This window comes from Capra hircus, chromosome 23 (assembly GCF_001704415.2).
Source record: "Capra hircus breed San Clemente chromosome 23, ASM170441v1, whole genome shotgun sequence".
Classification (NCBI taxonomy): domain Eukaryota; kingdom Metazoa; phylum Chordata; class Mammalia; order Artiodactyla; family Bovidae; genus Capra; species Capra hircus.
Genome location: NC_030830.1, coordinates 32,798,073 through 32,817,454, shown reverse-complemented (window position 1 = coordinate 32,817,454; position 19,382 = coordinate 32,798,073). Strand labels below are relative to the sequence as shown.

The following is a 19,382-nucleotide window of genomic DNA, read 5'->3' as shown; positions in this document are numbered from 1 at the left end:
CGAGCTGCTGGGAGGGACTCCAGCCGTTCAAGCAGCACAGACTGACTTCCTCTGCAGTGGGAGGGAGGTGGGCGGCCAGCACTGGCCCCTGGGACTACACCAGCCCCCATCCCCAAAGTCGCCCAGGATTCCAGGTAGGCTGCGTGGTTAGGGGCTCAATTCACAAATGGAGCAGCTGGCTTGGCTTTGATCTGTGATGTTAAAGATGTTAGATTGTACAAAAAACAAATGCCCCTTGACACCCAAGGCCTGGAGAAGGAGCTGGTGTATCAGGGGAAACCACCTCCCTTCTTTCTGGCAAGCAGCCCACAGTTCATTGGGTAACAAAGCCTGGGCTGCTCCCCTGTGTGGAAATAAATGCATGAAGGTTCTCGTGCTCTCTTGCTCCTTCTGTCTGTGTTTCAGGCTCTCTGGTGGCTCAGACAGTAAAGAATCCGCCTAGAGTACAGGAGACCTGGGTTCGATCCCTGGGTTAGGAAAACCCTCTGGAGAAGGGAATGGCAACCCACTCCAGTATTCTTGCCTGGAGAATCCCATAGACAGAGGAGCCTGGCGGGCTACAGTCCATGAGGTTGCTAAGAGTAGGACACGACTGAGCAACTAACATGTACGCTTGGCCCTTCTGTCTGCATTTCAGACCGGAGGTACCCCGGGTTATGACGTCAGTGCCACGCTGGGCCATCCTGTCAACACAGGGCCCCAGCCTGGGGCAATGCCATGGCCCTTCTGGCCCAGAGTTCTGAGACTTTGGGGGGAATTCTGGGAATCAGGAAACAAGCCAGAAGGACCTCTGGTGTCTGGGGCTGGAGGCCTTCCCAGCGGCACTTCCTGAGTCGGTCCCTCCTCCTGGCCCCTGCAAACCGGGTTCTGGCGGATCATCCTCAGTCCGCCCCCACCTTCCCAGCGGGGGTGAACTTGTCGAGGGCAGCTGGAGGCCCCTTCTTGCTCATCTCCAGGACCCAGCCTGGGCCCCACACCTGGCACTGTATTAAGCAGGCGTTCGCTCAGTGGAGCCAGACATAGGGCCTCAGCTCCTCGCTCATTTCCCACCACCCCAGAGCCCCTGGACTGAAGTCTGACTCAGTGGCTTGGCTGCCCCTGGAGATGCCTTTTTAGTGCTTGTGCTGAGCGAGGGAGGCCAGCCTTCCTCATCAGAGGAGAGGGCACCCTGACCAGGATCTTACAGCCCACGGGAAGCTGTTGAGGGAGGGGAAGCAAAGGGTAGACAGCCCCAGGGATGGAATAGGGAAGATGCCCTGCAGGAGACGAGCCGATGCGAGCTGTCGCAACCACTTCTGAGACCACTTCTGGGAGGGTCTTGTCCCAAATGACAGCACACGCCAAGACTGAGGAAAAACTGCATGCTTTAAGTTACGGATGCTTCTAGGAATTCCAGTATTACAGAAAAAAGTTGGAAGTGCATATTCACCTGAGAGCCTGCTGTGGACATTCGTGTGCAACAGTGGGAGGATCACAGAGCCTGGCTTCCGTCTACCCGACAGGTTCTGAGAGGCCTCAGGAGAGTAAGAGACTGTCCTGCCCTTTGTGAGGTTTACCCCCTCCTCTGGTAACCCTTCCATCCCTCCTGGGAAGCTCCCAAGCCTGTCTGGACTCACTCAAGACTGATGTCCCCTTGGTCACTGGCTCTCATTACCTCACTGCCTCCGTTTCTTGCCAAAATAACTTTCCTTGGAATTACCCTGCTGGTACAGGGGTTAAGAACCCGCCTTGCATTGTAGGGGATACAGGTTTGATCCCTGGTCAGGGAACTATGATCATGGATGCTGCAGGGCAACTAAGCCCGAGCGCCATAATGAGAGAGCTCGCATGATGCAACGAAGAACTGACACAGCTGAATAACTAAACAAACAGTAAAAAAATAACTTCCCTTGGCTGCTCTAAGATCGGAGGGCCGAAGTGATGCATCCACCAGGGGCCCTAGCAGCGGAAGCAAGAAGGCAGGCATGGGGTTCCCAGAGCCTGGGGGCCCTGGGGAAAGTGAGGACCAAGCCCTGGGCAAAGATCTGTAGGCCCAGACACAGGTCACTCCTCCAGGTCAGTTCTCACACAAGAACCAGACCAGAACCTTGGGTGTTCTATTTCTCCACCGTGGCCAGACTCTAAGTTCTATGGAAGCAGAGCTGTCTTAATACCTCTGCTTTTACATCTCTCCCTTGCTTCTCCACGATGGCATGAGCAGTGTTTGACCCAAAGCCAACCCACTCAACGTTTAGGGAAAGCAGTCAACAAGCTTGTCAAACTTCCCTTCTCTTTTGCATCCACAGGTTGTCGACTTACGTCACATTGAATTAACTGAGATCTTGTGAGATCTTAGTTTGTGAGATCTTAGTTCCCCAATCAGGGATTGAACCCAGGCCCACAGCACTGAAAAGTGCCGAGTCCAAACCACTGGACCGTTGGGGAGTTCCATCTCTGTGCATTTCATGTGTTAGTTACATGTCTTTGGGTCGGGTGTAGACCCTCTGGAGGCCAAGAGCTGGGTTCCTCATGGTGCTCAGAGCAGAGATGGGTAGGGCAGGGCCTTGGTGAACATTTTCACAGATGAGTGCAACTCTTTTTTCCAAAGGCTTTCACAGTAGGATTTCTGACAAAGCTGACATCTAGACATCACGTTTCAGGAAACGGGTGAGGAAAGACAGGTCTCTTAAGATCTCCTTGAGTGCCTGTTTAACCCCTTAAGGAGCTGTTTGGGATAGAAATCGCCAGCCTGAACCCCCAGCTGCTCCTGGCTGAGTTGAACCCCTCAACACTTTAGAGGGGACATGGCACCTTCTGCTTGCAAAAGGGAGAAGAGGCCAAAGTCTATGACCTGAACCTCAAAAGCTCTTTGTCTCAGCAGATGACCCTAACTCCACTTCATAGAGAACAGGGGGCTGTAGGTCTTCACCACCTCCACTTCCTGACTCTCACACAAACGTCCACCCTCCACCTGCACCCCAACAACTCTCTCTCCACTCACCTTAAATACTGGAAGGGCCTGGATCAGAAACATGGGATCCCAAGAGCTCACCTCCCCCACTTCCAATCGGCTATCAATTCCAGTTGGCTTCTCCTCCATAACATTCCCTGACCACCTTCTTCTCTTATCCTCACTATCCCAATCCACAGAACAGTCCTTTATAGCTGGTCTCACCTGCTCTAGCCCTACCCCCTCTAGCCCACTGTCCACAACACCTCTCTGCTTCAAACCACCAATGCGCTCTGTCCACAGGAGAAGCATCCATAGAGCTTAGTCTAGCAGAGGGCACCCCACAATTTGGCCTCACCTCCTCTTTCAATGATTTGCCCCACCATTCACCCATACACGTCTTGAACCCCCTACATGGAGCTACACAGAATCTCCAGAATATTGGTCCCTCTGCCTGAAACCCCCTTTTCCCCTTTCTCCTTCTTCTCAACTTGTAAGTTCCTGTTGAAACCTATCTTTTATGATGCCTTCCTTGATTCTCAGACATTCAATGAAATGAAGTTTTTCCTGAGGGCCCACAATGTCCCAGGCACAGTGGACACGGTGAGGGGGGTACAAGACGTGGTGTCAGGGGCTTGCCATCGAGGGATGGGGGCGTGTCAGACAATGACGGATCCAAGTCTATGACTGTGATGCGGGGTTACAGCAGGGGCTGTGACCTCCACAGAAGGTCAGGGGAGAATCCTCTGTGCAACTCAGTGATACAGCCACCTGCAGGATGACAGGGGTGTAACAGGAAAAACAGAGCCTCCCAGACAAAGTCAAGGACAGCACGGGCAAAGGCCCTGTGGCAGGTGGAAACGCGGTAGGCCCAAGAGCAGAAAGAAGGCCAGAGTGGCCAGAACAGGAGCAGAGCAATGAAACTGGAGAGGGGGCAGGGGCTGGGCCACCCAGGTTCCCAAAGGTTAGGAGTTTTATCTTTACATCAAGAGCAACTGAGGAACAAGCAAAGTGTTTTGAGCAGTGTGTTTCTGTGTGTGTGTGTACAAGCACGTGTCACTGATCAGATTTCCATTAAGCAAAGGCCACAGGATGGAAGAGAGATCAGCAAACCTTTTCTGCAAAGGGTTGTACAGTATATATTTTAGACTTCACAGCCAGGAGGCAAAATTGAGGTTATGATGTAGACATTTTTATAATAAGAGGAAAAACAAATTTCTACAAACTTCTTGAGGAAACTCAAAATATAAGAGTAATTGAGTACAATTTTCTATAATGTAGATCTAATGAGAAGAATGGAATTATTTTTTGGAGGGATAGCATTTTGTTTAGTTGGGTTCAAAGTCAGTGTCCCATATCATCAAATCACCATATGGACAAAACATTTCTAGCTCGTGGGCTGTACACACAACCAGGCAGCGGCTGGATTGGCCCATGGGCCATCATCTGTGGACCCCTGGTCAGAACAACGGGCTGCAGGAGGGTGCGTGATGATACTGGATGGATGCGAGGGGTACTCAGCTTAGTGACGGTCCAAGCTAGGCAGTTCGGATGTGGGTGGTGATGGAAGGGCATCTGGGGTGAACCTGACAGGACTTAGTGATGAGATGGGCACAGGGGTGTGGGAGAAGTGAGTGTCAAGATGACGCCTAGATCCGCATCTGTGAAGACGGAGCACCGCGAAAGTGCTTTCATTCTGAGACCTACGACAGGAGCCGTCATAGAGGCAGCTGGACCAAGGGCTCCAAGGCTCAGAGAGGCTGGCGCGTCCCCTGACAACAGCGGGTAGGTGAAGACAGAGACAGGAGGAAGAACGCCTGGAGGGCAAGTGAGAATGGTAAGACTCGGGCTGCGCGTCTTGATTACACCACTTAGTGCCCCGGTTCCAGCTGTTTTATCTGCCTCAGCTATCAGATTGGGGCCTCTTCTAAGGAGTACCTACTGGGCACCCACTGGGAGCTAAGGACACAAGACAGGGAAGGAAAGAGAGAGGGAGGGGGGACATTTCACTTCTGCAGGCTCATACAGAGAAGAGCCCCCTCCATTCACAATGGAAGCCCACTTCCCACTTCCACCCTCAGAGCCCACCACCTCCCTGGCTAACCTTCCATGGGAGCTGCTTTCTATAAGGGTCATGGGGCCTTCCCTGATCACTTAAAATCATTCAAGCATGTGCGTGCAAACACACGCACGCACAAATCTCCCCCCCACCAACCCTGGCCACATGATTTGTGGTGGTGTATTGACAACATGCCCGTCAGCTGTCAGTTCAACGTGTCTAAATATTATGTTCCATCACCCAGAACATCTTTTTTTTTTTTTTTTTAAATTAAAAAAAAGTGGCAGTCTCAGTCATAGCAAGGAGGGGAGAAAGGGGAAAATCAATTCTTTCTTCATCCTTTTCTTTTCTTTCTCCTGCCTTTTTCTGAACAGAAGAGTGACAAGCTTGTGGCTCCTTCTCTCCAACAGCCCTGGGATGAGGAGGTCAGGGCTGACATGGAGACTGACCCGCCCTGGCGGCCGTGGGTGTGTCTGCCTGCGGTCAGTGGAGCTCAGAGCAGACCCGTCCCCTGAGGCAACAGCCACGAACCCTTTGGCCCACGTGGAGTCTCTCGTAAGGACAGTGAGAAGTTCATGGGAGGGCGTGCTTGTCCTCAAGGCCAGCAGTAGCCTTCTGGAAAGCACTGGACAAAGCACCGACATCCACTATTTTGTTTTATCCCCACCACGGGGCTGTGAGTTCAGAACTGCTTTCTCCATTTCAGAGATGAGGAAACTCACATGCAGGGGATGATGGACCCATGGCTCCACACATGCAGCTGGGGGCTAAGCCTCCAGCCCTCTGATGCCAGGAGGAGGTGTCCTCTGATACTGTGCAGTGCCCTTCGTTCATCTGTCACAGATCGGAGTAGCTTGAAGTTACTTGCCCTAGCTGGACCCCTGCAGCGCTCCCCAGTTCTGACAAGTCAAGGAGAGCTGGCTTATACCCTGGTGGAGACACGCCCTGGGCATCAGCTCCAGGCAGCCTTCAACCGTCCAGCATACAGCTATGGAAGTATGAGAAAGAATCTGATGCAACTTATACCCCAAGTTCTTTCTCTTTCTAGGTTTAAAGGGCTAGCTTCAGTTCTTTGAAACTTTTTTTTTTTTTTGACTCATCAGGAACTTTCTCACTGGAGAGAAACAAAATGGATTATGTGGCAGGCGTTTCCCTTACAGAGGCACCCAAAGCATCAGACTCTGGAGTCAGAAGACCAGAGTTCAAATCGTTAACATTCCATGGCAAAGTGAGAACTGGGCAGGCCTATCTAATCTCTTTTTTGAGTTTTTCTGAGGCCTCAGTTTTGACATCTGTCAAAGGGGCGTAACAATACCTCATCGCTCCAGGTTTTGGGTGAAGGTTAAACAGGAGAGGGTTTGGGACATGCATGGTGGCCAGGGAGGACTCACAAAGTCTCACCGCCTGGGTGGGGTTTCTGCTGTTTTGTTTTGACTTGGGTACAGTTTAGATCAGGCTCAGTGACTCAGGGATGATTGAATATGTTTAGTTATTTGTTTCCTGGGCAACCTTCAGCCTTCCCTTGTGTTTCAGTGAGCAGCACAGCGCTCAGGGGCAGAAATGGCTAGACGTGGACGCAGCAAGGAAGAGAGAAAAACCACAGCTGTGTGGGCCCCTCTGGTGTAGTGATAGGTAACCTCTCTTCCCCTGACACCCCTCTGAAAGCACCACCGAATCGGAGAACATGCACCTTTATCCCCAGGGAAGATCCAGAGTCGCCGTGGAAAGGCTAACGTCCATTTAGTATACTGTTTGCCAGGCGGAGGAAGAAGCAGGGGGCAAACAGGCCCACATGACTTGCTCATTGATGAAAGATGCTTCTGGGGCAGGCTGGTCCCTGCAAGAGAGGCCTGCAGATCTCTACAGGTCAGCACGACTCAGTGGTGCCCAAGAGGGACTCAGTGTGGCCGAGGGTCAGGCGGAGCTCTGCAGTGAGGCTACTGGTAACTAAGACGGTATTCTGCTCTCTGGAGTCTGGCTTGCCGGCTGCTCAGACTCCAGGAGAAGGGAAGAGAGGTAATTCTTGAGTGGCCACCTCAAGCTTAGGGATATTAGTGGTTATCATTAAAGCAAGAAGCTGAAAAGGATGCCGCCCCAGTTACCCGGAAAGAGACATTTCATTCCCTCCACCATGCCTAATAAGGAGATAATCTACTTCTTTTCCTGTTTCGAGGGGGGCTCCAGCTCTCAGATTCCAGGAAATTGGCAGTAACTGTGTCCATATCTGATGTTACCTTACTTGCAGTTACAGCCTCCTGGCCTCTCAAACAACAGCCCCCTTTAAGGGACGTGGGACACGCTGCCTGGCAGGGCTGGCCCAGGCAAGCAGGCCTTGGTGCCCACATCTGCCACCTAACGTGATGGGTGAAAAAGACCCTTTCTAGTGGAAGCTCCGAGTCCCTCAGAGTCCATGCCAGCCTCCCAGAAGTCAGGGGGAAACGGAGGCCAACCCTTGACATTGGGGAACACTTCTAGACCTGTTGTTTTTCTGTGAGTTTTGAGCTAAACTATGGAAGCTCCAGGAGGAAAAGAGTTTCAAAAGATCGCACATGCTAGGAAGAAGCCAACCAGAGGGAGAAAGAGCGGAGGCCTCTGGTCGTCGGCCAAAGAAGCCCTTGGAATCACACACGACCAACCAGAGCCTCCGCAAGACTTGAGTGTTCCTCAACACAAACAAGAAGGCATCATGGAAGCGCAGAGGAACAAACCCCCATTTATTTCTATTCCACTGATGACAGCAGCACGGCCTCTCTCTCTCCCGCCAGTCCTCCTCCTCCCTCCACTCTCCGTCTTCTGGACCGGAACCAAGCCTCCCCCCTTCTCTGGATCATGTGCACACAGACTATCTGCCTCTTCATGGGACACTCACAGGAAATTTAAACATTCTCAGAAGGGGTTCTTCTAAGCCCACTTCCCCTGCCCTCTGCCCCACCCCCCACCCAGTTGCTGCGTATTCAGGAAATGCAAACCCAATATAAAGATAACCCGGGCCAAACAGAAAAGGAGACTGGCCCTGTGACCTTGTTGGGCAAATGACTTCCCCTCCCTGCATCTCAGACTCAGCTTCTGCAGAATGAAGAGGCTGGACCTGAAGGGCTGCAAGAAGCTACCACTGCCTGCGACCAGCAAGGGCTCAGCTGGGGGAACCTTCCAGACCCTGCCTGTCTCGGGGACACCCAGCGACCTTGAGGCAGAATACTGAAGCAGTAGGGTTTTCTACCACTGACACCTGATCCTTAAAAACTCTGGCTCCTTGGGTGGGCGGGGAACACTAGCAGTCAGGACACCTGGATGCCTGTCTCAGTTCCGCTGTATTCTGGAAAAGGAAAGTGAGTGAGTCGGGGAGGTTATCAGAGCAGACTGACGCTCCAGCTGGAGTGTTTTAATTTTTTTTAAATAGAATAATCTAGGGACTTCCCTGGTGGTCCAGTGGTTAAGACTCTGTGTTTCCACTGTAGGGGGCATGAGTTTAATCCCTGGTTGGGGAACTAAGATCCCACATGCCATGAGGCACAGCCAGTAGAGGAAAGATACAATAATAGAAGTTTTAAACAATAGAATAATCTATATGACTAGTATAATAAAGATTATTAAAATAGTTTTAGAACCAAGACCACCCAACAGAGAGGAGAGGATGTCCAGCCTCCACAGAGGCACTTCCAGACTCCACCAAGAACCCATTTCCATTGGCTTTTATGAGGCCACGGCAGCACATGCGTCCTGTGCCTGGGGCGCCTCCTCCCTCTCTACCATAAAAACCTCAGCCCCCAAACTCCTCACATACGCCCGCACATGATGTGTCCCGACTTCCTGGTCTGGAAAGGGTTTCCACACCCACGTCTAGCAAAAACCCTGGTCTGACTGTATGGACTCTGCTGACAAGGAGAAGTCAACCAGTGAAGAGTATTTAATCTACCAGTTGAGCTCCCCATGGGCAAGGCCAGTTGGACGGTGTAAGTAATCAATCTTGGCTCACAGCCCTGAATAACTAAAACGGGGGAGGGACAGGAAGCATGAATCATTATCTGGAGAGAGGCTGTTAATAAACTTTGAGGTTTGTAGGCTGGGTGGGGATGGGGTGGGGTTGGTCTGGCCCCTCAGCTAGGTGGAGAACGTCGGTGGACATCTTCCTGGGAGCCAGCCCCCCTCCCGAGTGCAGCAACATCAATGCTCAGGGACCTAGAAACCCCCACCGTCCTAGATATCTGAGCCATACTCAGAGAAAGAAGACAAGTAGTTAACTCCAAATAATGTTTTGATCCTCAGAGACTGAATTTTTAAAGTCACCAATCCCTGTTTTACAAAAGTTAGCTGGTAGTCTTTATAGAGAGGCAAAAAGGCAAACGCATATCCATTCAAGACCATCATGGTCACTGGCCATGAGTGATTAAACAGAGGAAACCCGGTGAAACACAATTCCAGGGCTTGTCAGGGAGCTTGATATGCTAATGGATGTGGCTTTCTAAGAGGGGCCACAGAGGCCATCTGTGGGGCTAGAAGCACTGCAGTGGGTCTCACTGGTTCCAGAGAATGCCCATCTCGAAACCTCGGTTCACACTACTTCTACATCCACCATGTACCAGGTTCCTTTTCCAGCCACCTCACCCTTCCTTTCCCCAGGGGCCAGCTCCAATCTTTTCCCTAGCCTTCCCCAGAAAGCCTTCCCTGCCCAGTCGAGGACACATGGCTGTCTCCCTTGAAAACCTACTCTGAATACCTGGCACTTCATCATTGGAAGGCGTTTTTCCCTTTATGCATTTTTTTGGTCATAAAGCTTTTTAAATGAATAGACTATTTCTCAGAGTAGTTTTTGGGTCTTAAGCAACTCTCGGCATTTTTCATAACATTTGCCCACTGTACAAACCCCAGAGTTACTACAAATAGCAGGTGTTAAAACACTGTTGCTTGATAGATATCGAATCAGGAAGTGACACAAATCTAAGCGTAATATAAAGGCACTGACTTATGAAAAGGGAGTGTGAAATAAAAAGTAGTCATGTAAGCTGTAAGGATGGATGTAAAATGAACAGTGAAGACTACCCATCCTGCCCCTTCTGGACAGGTGTCTAGCAGGGTGGGTGTGCCACCCACTGCCTGAGGGACTGAGACTCCACAAGAGAAAACTCCCCAGCAAGTGGTGTCACGAGACTCCAGCCCCCTCATGGTTCCACGACAGAGAAAACAACTTGGAGGGAGGGCCAAGATGCTGGGGTGTTCCGTCTCTAGAAATGACCAATTCTAGAACCCATGGTTTACAGCTGATGCAAACACTGGCCAGACCAATGTGTTTTGTCTTCCCTCAGATTATCATTATTATTTTTAAATACCCCGGTGAGGCTGGGAATCCTACATTGACCCTAGAGTTCTGCCTCCATTTCCATCCCATTCCATAAACCAGCTCTGCCAACCTGAGAGCACCACTGAACGAAAGCGTGAGCCCTGAAGGGGACTCTTCTCAGTCACCACGATACTGACTACTATGCACTGAGTGCCTGTGATACGCTGTAAGCTCTTGTTATGAGCTCTGCGCACACACGCCATCTCATTTAGTCCTTGAACCGCTCTGTCTGTGGTCCCCACGTTGTGGACGGAGAAACTGAAGCGCTGAGAGGTGAAGCTAGGGCGTGGCAGAGCTGGGTTCAAGCCCATGTAGTCTAAGCACCCTGCTCTGTGGTCTCCCCTCTGCTGAAAGGCACACAAAGAGAAGACAGGAAAACTGCCAGCAGGAAGGATGGGGCTGGGGGTGTGGAAGAGAGGCCCAGGGGAGGGAAGACCCCAGAAAGAGAGAGAGCATGCGGAGGAGAGGAAGCTGGGGTCCAGGCGGGGTGCACGCGGGATCTGGCTGTGGGTCTAGGAGGCCTTTGCCAAGTGGGAACGAGGCAGGAAGGCTGCTGGTGGCCACGGGAGAAACACGCCACCAAAAATGCATAAGCCATTTCCTCTCTCGAGGAAGATAAACAATAGATTCATAAACAAATTTTGCAAAGCTGCTCAGCTATTTAAAGCATTCTGGTAGGAACTTGCATCCTTTGAGAGCATAAAGCTAATCCTGACAAATGGTCAACAGTTATTTTGGGGAGAGAAAAGGTAGGAAAGCAGGGTGGGTAGGGATAGCGCGGTGGGGAGGGATATACTCCTTCCGAGTCCCTCACCAGCTAGCCCCGTGTGCCTGCAGCCAGTTACATGTCCTTTCTGAGCCTTCTGTGAACAAGGAATAGCAGTTCTTGCCCAACAGGCTATAGTGGAGAAGAAAGAAGACAGACCTCCCGGCAATATGGCCCACCAGATACCCTACTTGACCTTCCCAACTGAAACAACTAACGTACTATTTAAAATTTAAAATATAAAAATTGTAAACATACTACTGAACTGGTAGAAATGGAAGGATTCTTCAAAGACCAAAACCAAAAGCAGGAATCTTGGGATGTAGGAGAACAGCAAAGCTGGCTTTTGTCCTGTGGGTTCCTGCCACAGCCTATGGATTCTAAGTTTCCCATGAGAACTGTGCATGGCTCAGGAAACAGGAGAAATATCTCAGTTCCTACATAAAATTGGGACTCCAAAAGGCTCCCACTTCTAGTGAATAAGAAATAGACCCACAACCCAAAAGGAGACCACAAGGAAACCTGACCTTGGGCTGGGTATAAATCTGAACTCATAAGCTGGACCTCACACAGGTTTGCAGTCTGAATTCAAGTTCTGGGTAGAAAATGAATTTAAAGTGATTTTTTATTTGGGAGTGCCCCGAGACAACCAGCAGAAGTTAATGCAAAACCTCTCTGGAAAAATCAGCTTCAACCCATCCCTCAAATACTTCTCAAAGGTAAATATCTAAGGAAAATGAAGAGCTCAGAGAAACTAACAGCAACAAGGCAACATGGCAGCAGAACCAGAGCTGCAAAGAGTTCAGACTCTGCAATGACCAGACATGAAAGTCTACAATGTCTAAATAGGAACTCCAGTGAAGTCAAGAAGGAAAGAAGTTTGTAAATATAAGCAAGGAGTGAGAGGTCATAAACTCACCAAGCAGATTTAAAAAAGGGTGGACCTGGTGACTTCCCTGGTGGTCCGCTGGTTAAGAACCTGCCTTCCAATGCAGGGGACATGAGTTTGATCCCTGGTCAGGGAAGGAAGATGCCACATGCTTTAGGACAACTAAAGCCCATGAGCCACAACTACTGAACCTGTGCACCACAACTAGAGGGAAGCCCATGTGCCACAACGAAGACCTGATACAGCCAAATAAATAAACACTTGAAAAATAACGGACCAGAACGAATAGCAGTGATGTGTATGGATTCAGTGTATGGATTAAAGAGCATTTGAGATACAGAATAAATCAAATGGAAGACACGTCTGAAGACATTATTCAGAGTTCAGCACAGAGGGACAAAGAGGTAAAAAGCATGGAATAGAGGCTGAGAGATACAGAGAACAGAATGAGAAAGTCCACCATATGCCTAACTGGCATTCCAAACAGAAGTATCAGAGAGAATGGAAAAGAGGCAGTATTCAAAGAATGAAGAGTGAGAATTTTCCAGAACTGTTGAAAGTCACCCATCTTTAGCATTAAGAATCTCAACGAAACCCAGAATAAAGACAGAGAAACTGACACCTAATTACATAAGAAAAAAGTAGCAGAACACCAAAGACAACAGCAACATTTTTAACATCTTTAACGAGAGAGAAATGCCAGGCCACTTTTAAAGGAACAGGAATTAGACTAACAGCCAACTTCCCAGTAACACTGAGAGCCAGAGGCAGTGGAATAATGGTTTCAGTGACAGAGGAGAATATATTCCAATAAAGTTACCTCTCAAAACTGAGAACAAAATAAAGACAGTTTCAAGTCAACAAAAACCAAGCCAAAATAAAACAAAAACAACTTGAAAGTTTACTACCATAGATTCTCACTAAAAGATAACGCAAATGGATTTATTTTAGGCAGAAGGAAAATGATCTCATGAAAGAATTGTGAGAAAAGAATATGAATAAATCTATACAAACACATATTGTATAAAATAATGATGTCTAACTTATAGGGGGAAAAAATAGAATAGAAAGAAAACACAGGATAACAATTGTACATAAGTCAGAAGAGGCGGTGGTTAGAATTAAACCAGTTTATGATTCTTGAATTTTGGGGCAGGAAGGTAAAGACATTGTTTCATTTTATACTTTGTTAAGTATGCCTATTAAAATAGATGGGATAAACATTGAAAGAACAGACACAGAGCATATTACTTCCAAATAAGATGCCAGAAAATGGAATGAGGAAGGAAAAAATCTCAATCAAAAAGAAACAGTAGAAAAAACTGAAAGTATATAAAGATGGTGGAAATGAAACTCTATTCATCAGTTAGATATACCTGTTCTAAGTATCTATGTGTCAAACAGCTCTGCCCTAAAATATACAAAGCAAATTTTTTGGCAGTACAAGGAGAAATGGACAAATCCAACAGGAGATTTTTAACAGGTCTCTCAATAATAGAAAGACAGATAAAAACAGAAAAGGACATAATATACATAATTTGAATAGCACAGTGAACTATATTATTTTAATGATCATATATAGAAAACTACTAAATATGTAATAATTTGAGAGTACTTTTTCAAGCACTTACGAAACATTTAAGAAAAAATTTGAAAACATAAAATATTTAAAAAGAGCATATAGAAATGGTTCAGTGCTTATTTCAAAATCTTTCCAAGGATCTATACCTGTTTTGTCTTAAAAAGACAAAGACCCTGTCTTTTTTGTTCACTGATATAACCTAGATAGCATACTAAAAAGCAGAGATATTACTTTGCCAACAAAGATTCGTTTAGTCAAGGCTATGGTTTTTCCATTGGTCATGTATGGATGTGAGGGTAGGACTGTGAAGAAAGCTGAGCACCAAAGAATTGATGCTTTTGAACTGTGGTGTTGGAGAAGACTCTTGAGAGTCCCTTGGACTGCAAGGAGATCCAACCAATCCATTCTGAAGGAGATCAACCTTGGGATTTCTTTGGAAGGAATGATGCTAAAGCTGAAATTCCAGTACTTTGTCCACCTCAAGCGAAGAGTTGACTCATTGGAAAAGACTCTGATGCTGGGAGGGATTGGGGGCAGGAGGAGAAGGGGATGAGAGAGGATGAGATGGCTGGATGGCATCACCAACTCGATGGACGTGAGTCTGAGTGAACTCCAGGAGTTGGTGATGGACAGGGAGGCCTGGCGTGCTGCGATTCATGGGGTCGCAAAGAGTTGGACACGACTGAGCGACTGAACTGAACTGATGTATCTGCAGGGTCTAGTTCAGTGACTGTCACAAAGGGGGAACTTAGTATGTCCTGAAGAATTAATGGTGAATGGAGTCTGTGTTGAGGAAGATACAGGTCAGGTGGGCAACTGGCAGGACCAAACTTGAGGAGATTAAGACCCTTCCAGCATGGAGGGGACAAGAGAACCAGGTGAGTGGCACCCGTCTCCACAGAGAATTTTCTCTTTAAGAAAAGCAGAGTTATGACAGTCCTCATCAAATTCAAAGAGGCTCACGTGCAAGAGTCTTTGAAAGCCCAGTCTTTGTGGCTCCACGTGGCAGAGCAGAGGAGAAAAAACAGAAACTGCAGAGAGGAAGTATTTGTACCAACATTAGTAGGAATTTTCTAACAATTCACTGCTCAACACTGGCCAAGAATTGACCTGGTTGATCCTTTGAAGGCCCCTTACAACCCTGCGTGGGAAAGGAGACTCTGTTTATGGCATTCTGTGAGTCCCAGGCCATCCACCCAATTCTATCCTATTCCAGAGATTCCTTCACCCGCAGAGTCCCGGATGCTGTTTTTGATTAGTCACTTAGTCATACCCCACTCCTATGATCCCATAGGCTGTAGCCACCAGGCGCCTCTGTCCATGGGATTTCCCAGGCAAGAGTCCTAGAGTGGGTTGCCATGCTCCCCTCCAGGGTATCTTCCTGACCCAAGGATCGAACTTGAGTCTCCTCAGTTAGCAGGCAGATTCTTTACCACGGAGCCACCAGGGAAGCCCAATATACCTGATCCCTAAAAGACCTGTCCAAAGTCCCAGATTCAGAAGGTGGTGGAGGAATAATGACAGCTTCAGTCCCCAGAAACTCAATTCCATGTCCTTTCTGCTTCATCACTGGCTTCTCCAATAACCGAAACAAAGACATTTTGCCCCATTAGGCTGACATGCACCTTTTCAGGCTACCCATATCCCAGTAAACACTATTCTTCCAGTACATGGCAAATGATTATAAAATCATAGCACATTAGTTCAAATGAAAAATGCCCACCCCTTCCAGGAGAAGGGGAACAAGCTTACCTTGACTTCTGCAGCAGCTGGTTGAGATGGGGGCCTGGCTCTGGGGGCTTCTCCTGTGGCCGGCCAGTCATGCTGCTCTCATGCTGCTGGGCAGGTGGGGAGAGGAGGCCTGGTTCTGTGGGAAAAAGAGAAGAGCAAGTCACTCCATCGCTTGCTCCCAGCTCTCCATCACCAGCGTGCCGAGGACACTATCCAGAAGCCGAGGGAGCTCACCCACTTTCATGTCACTAGGGAGCAGACATGCATGGGATGGATGTTTCCCACGCCCTCCAGTGTGCCAGGCAGGGATCTAAGGAACGAGGCTACAAAGATGAATTAGACGCAGTCCCTGCTCTCAAGCAACAACAGCTTAGCAAGACACAGAGAGACAAACACGCGTTTCATTACAAGATAATTTGGTAAGTGCTGCGATTTCCCCAAATTCATTCAACAGCCTACCTGTCCCACAGGGAGCAGAGACAACTTACAAGCGCTACAGTACAGGGCTTCTCAAAGCTATTTGTGATGAAAGACCAGTTCTTTGTTTTAATTTCCAATCCATCACAGACGAATACTTTTATAAAATATAAGATAAGGGAAGGGGTAGAAAAATGAAGTGACAAAATATTCATACAAAGTACAAGCCTTCTTCTAAGGATTCAACAGCTTACTTGGTCAAATCGGCATGGAAGCATCTCAGGGCTTACTCTCAATTTCTATACTGATCGGGTCAACAGTTTGCAGACCAGCGCCATTCCACACACTGCGGCTGAGAAACACCACTATAGGAAACGTTTACACAAACTGCGACTTTCCTAAGATGGCTGGCTGAGTTCTTGGTTGAGAGAGAGTGGCTAGAAATAAAAAGATGTCAAACTCACCCTCTAGACTACAGTTCCGATTGCTCAGAGAGTCTTTCTCCAAGAAGCAAGAGATATGGCATAGATGTTGGGAAAGTGTGGCATTGGGGTGTTAGTTCAGAGGTGGTGGCACCAACTCACTGGGTTCATGGGAACCTAGTCAGAAGTTGTGCCTGGAGCCCTGTCCTGCTCTACCTTGAACTTTTAAGCGTAACTATGGCAACCCCAGCCTAAGTGACTGCCCAGAATGCGAAGAACAAAGCGTCATCTATTAAAATGGACTGAGATGTTTCAGAAAATAAATCATTTCCAAAATGTCAAGAGGGCTGCTGCTGCTCATTCCTACTATTTAACGCTATAAAAATGATTTTTTTTTAAATTGAGAAATCTTTTGTCTGTGACAGCCAGCTCCCAAAAAAAGCCTTTAAATGCCTATTGCCTTAATACTTGAGGGAGAGATTACAAGTCATTTTCCCCCATTTGAATGCTTAAGAGAAAGTGCTCATTCCTCTAAACTTGCAGCTTTTAAGTAGTTCTTATTTTAAACTTTAGAAGATCTTTCTGCAGAAGAAAAACTTCCCTTTTCAAAGTCTTTTTTTTTTTTTTAATGCATATACATATATGCTCTCACTCCCTGCTTCAAATGCTAAATCATCTGCAATTTGGGAGTTTGTTGCTCATGAAATTCTAGAGATAAGCACATCATAAACATTCCTATAGCAAGAGAATGCTTTTGAAGTGACGTCTGTGATGCTATAAAGAAAGATTGTCTATCATTATCTCTGAACGTTGGCGAAGAGAAGGTTATGGGAATAACTATTTATGTATAAATAAGTCCACAGAGTAACTGGCAACTTCCACAGCAGACCTTACCAAGAAGCCAAACCAGAGCATGAGCTGGGAAGCAGGGATGGACCCCGCTCAGGTTCCGTGAAGAAGTGTGCCATCCTTACTCTCAACATGGGAAGATAACTCTCCAAGCTCCCCCACAGGAGCAGAAGCCCTTGGATCCAGTCTCAAAGGCAAGATTAGCTTAAACAACCACACCACCCACTTTTATATATCAGGTGCTGGGTTACATTCTAATGGTCTCAAAATGCATTCTTCTTCAAAGAGACACAAGGGAGACATATAGACAGGCGATCCCAATCTCCCTTGCCTGTAAGAAGAGTATATTGGCTGGAATTAAGGGAAAGGAAATGAAGTTAACAAGCTCCGTCCATCTGTCCAGCCATCCAGTGGTCCATCCGTTGCTGACTGAGTGGCTGGTACAGAGCAGGAAAGTACAAAGCACTAGGCATACAATAGTTGAGACTGATGTCGTCCCTGGCTTCATGGAACTTATCCTCTAGTGGAGGAACCAACGTCAAAACATCAGAAATAACTGTAACAGCAGTGTGCTCTGAAGAAAGCATGACGACTGTCCTAACAGTATATATCAGAAGCAGATCTAGCATGGGAAAGGGTCAGCGGCACATTTGCAAAGAATTAATCTTTAATCTGAGCCCTAAGAATGAATTAGTGAAGCAAAACAGGGAAAGCAGGAGGGAAAAGATAGAAAGAAAAGGTGCTGTAGGCAGGATGAACAGTCTGTGCCAAGATCCTGTGACAGAAAGAGCATGGCATGTTCTAGCTATGAAAAGAGGCTCTTAATAGGGATCAAATCGGTTCTCAACCTCACTCCACGCTTCCACTGCTGTTGTTTTCAGGGCATGCATTATGGATGTGCAGGTTTTTGCAGAAGTGCCCAAGAAGTTACCTGGGGCAAGCCAGGAAAGAAAGATAGATGTGTGTCTGTTAATTTTCCTTCTTCCTAAGCTGGCACAAGATATCCAACACAGGGGCCACCATGCCCACCCTCTCAACTTGCAGCAAGTTTTGGGATTCACCTATTTTTCTCTTCAACAGTGGTAACTTGGCTAAATCCAGTTTGACCACTGGTGAAAATTAGCTGGTCAGTGCTGACATAGGCAGATAGTGGGTGTGGGTTTTGGGTTGTGAATGAGCATTCTAAGCCACGTGGTGAATGCTACTTTATGGAAGGTCACTTTCATGCAGAGAGCATGAGCTTTGGGGCCAAGCAGTTCAGTTCAGTTGCTCAGTAGTGTCCGACTCTTTGCCAACCCCATGGCCTGTAGTCCATGGAATTCTCCAGGTCAGAATACTGGAGTGGGTAGCCTTTCCCTTCTCCAGGGGATCTTCCCAACCCAGGGATCGAACCCAGGACTCCTGCATCGCAGGCAGATTCTTTACCAGCTGAGCCACCAGGGAAGCCCAAGAATACTGGAGTGGGTAGGCTATTCCTTCTCCTGACCCAAGAATCAAACGGGGGCTTCTGCAATGCAGGCGGATTCTTTACCAGCTGAACTATCAGGGAAGCCCAGGGCCAAGCAGACCTGTGTTCAAATCTGACCCCGCCCCTCACTGGCTTGAACCTTCCACAAAATGGAGTTAGCAGTGCCTTCTTTGCTGGGAGATCAGCAAGAGCGTAGGTCTCTCACTGAGCACATTTCCCGGTTCCCAACCGGCCCTGGATAAGTGACAGCATTACTATCATACACCAGTGAGTGAAGACAGTTCAGCTCCTCTCTCAGCATGGAAATCAACAGGAAGCCATGACACCATTTCCCAGGTGGTATGGGGGCTAAAAAGCAGACATTATTTTGCCAACAAAGGTCCGTATAGTCAAAGCTATGGTTCTTCCAGTAGTCATGTATGGATGTGAGTAGTAGCAGATCAATCCCAGTCATCTCCGACTCTTTGCGACCCATGGACTGCAGCACACCAGGCTTCCCTGTCCATTACCAACTCCCAGAGCTTGCTCAAGCTCATGTCCATTGAGTCAGTGATGCCATCCAACCATCTCATCCTCTGTCATCCACTTCTCCTCCTGCCTTCAATCTTTCCCAGCATTGGGGTCTTTTCCAATGAGTTACTTCCTCATATCAGGTGGCCAAAGTACTGGAGCTTCAGCTTCAGCATCAGTCCTTCCAATGAATATTCAGGACTGATTTCCTTTAGAATCGACTGGTTTGATCTCCTTGCAGTTCAAGGGGCACTCAGGTTTTTTCCAGCACCACAGTTCAAAAGCATCAGTTCTTCGGTGCTCAGCTTTCTTTGTGGTCCAACTCTCACCTCCATACATGACTAGAGGGAAACCCATAGCTTTGACTATATGGACCTTTGGCAACAAAGTAATGTCTCTGCTTTTTAATATGCTGTCTAGGT

General features: G+C 48.0%; 1 protein-coding gene across 7 annotated transcripts in view; it reads right to left on the bottom strand.

The window, feature by feature from the left end:
* TRERF1 (transcriptional regulating factor 1) overlaps positions 1-19,382 on the bottom strand; it is a 204,792-nt gene that overhangs the window by 48,050 nt on the left and 137,360 nt on the right. For all 7 annotated transcript variants that reach the window (XM_018039094.1, XM_018039088.1, XM_018039091.1 and 4 more), the window contains one exon: positions 15,316-15,430. The gene's annotated coding sequence lies outside the window, so the exon portion shown is untranslated. The remainder of the gene's footprint in view (positions 1-15,315; positions 15,431-19,382) is intronic.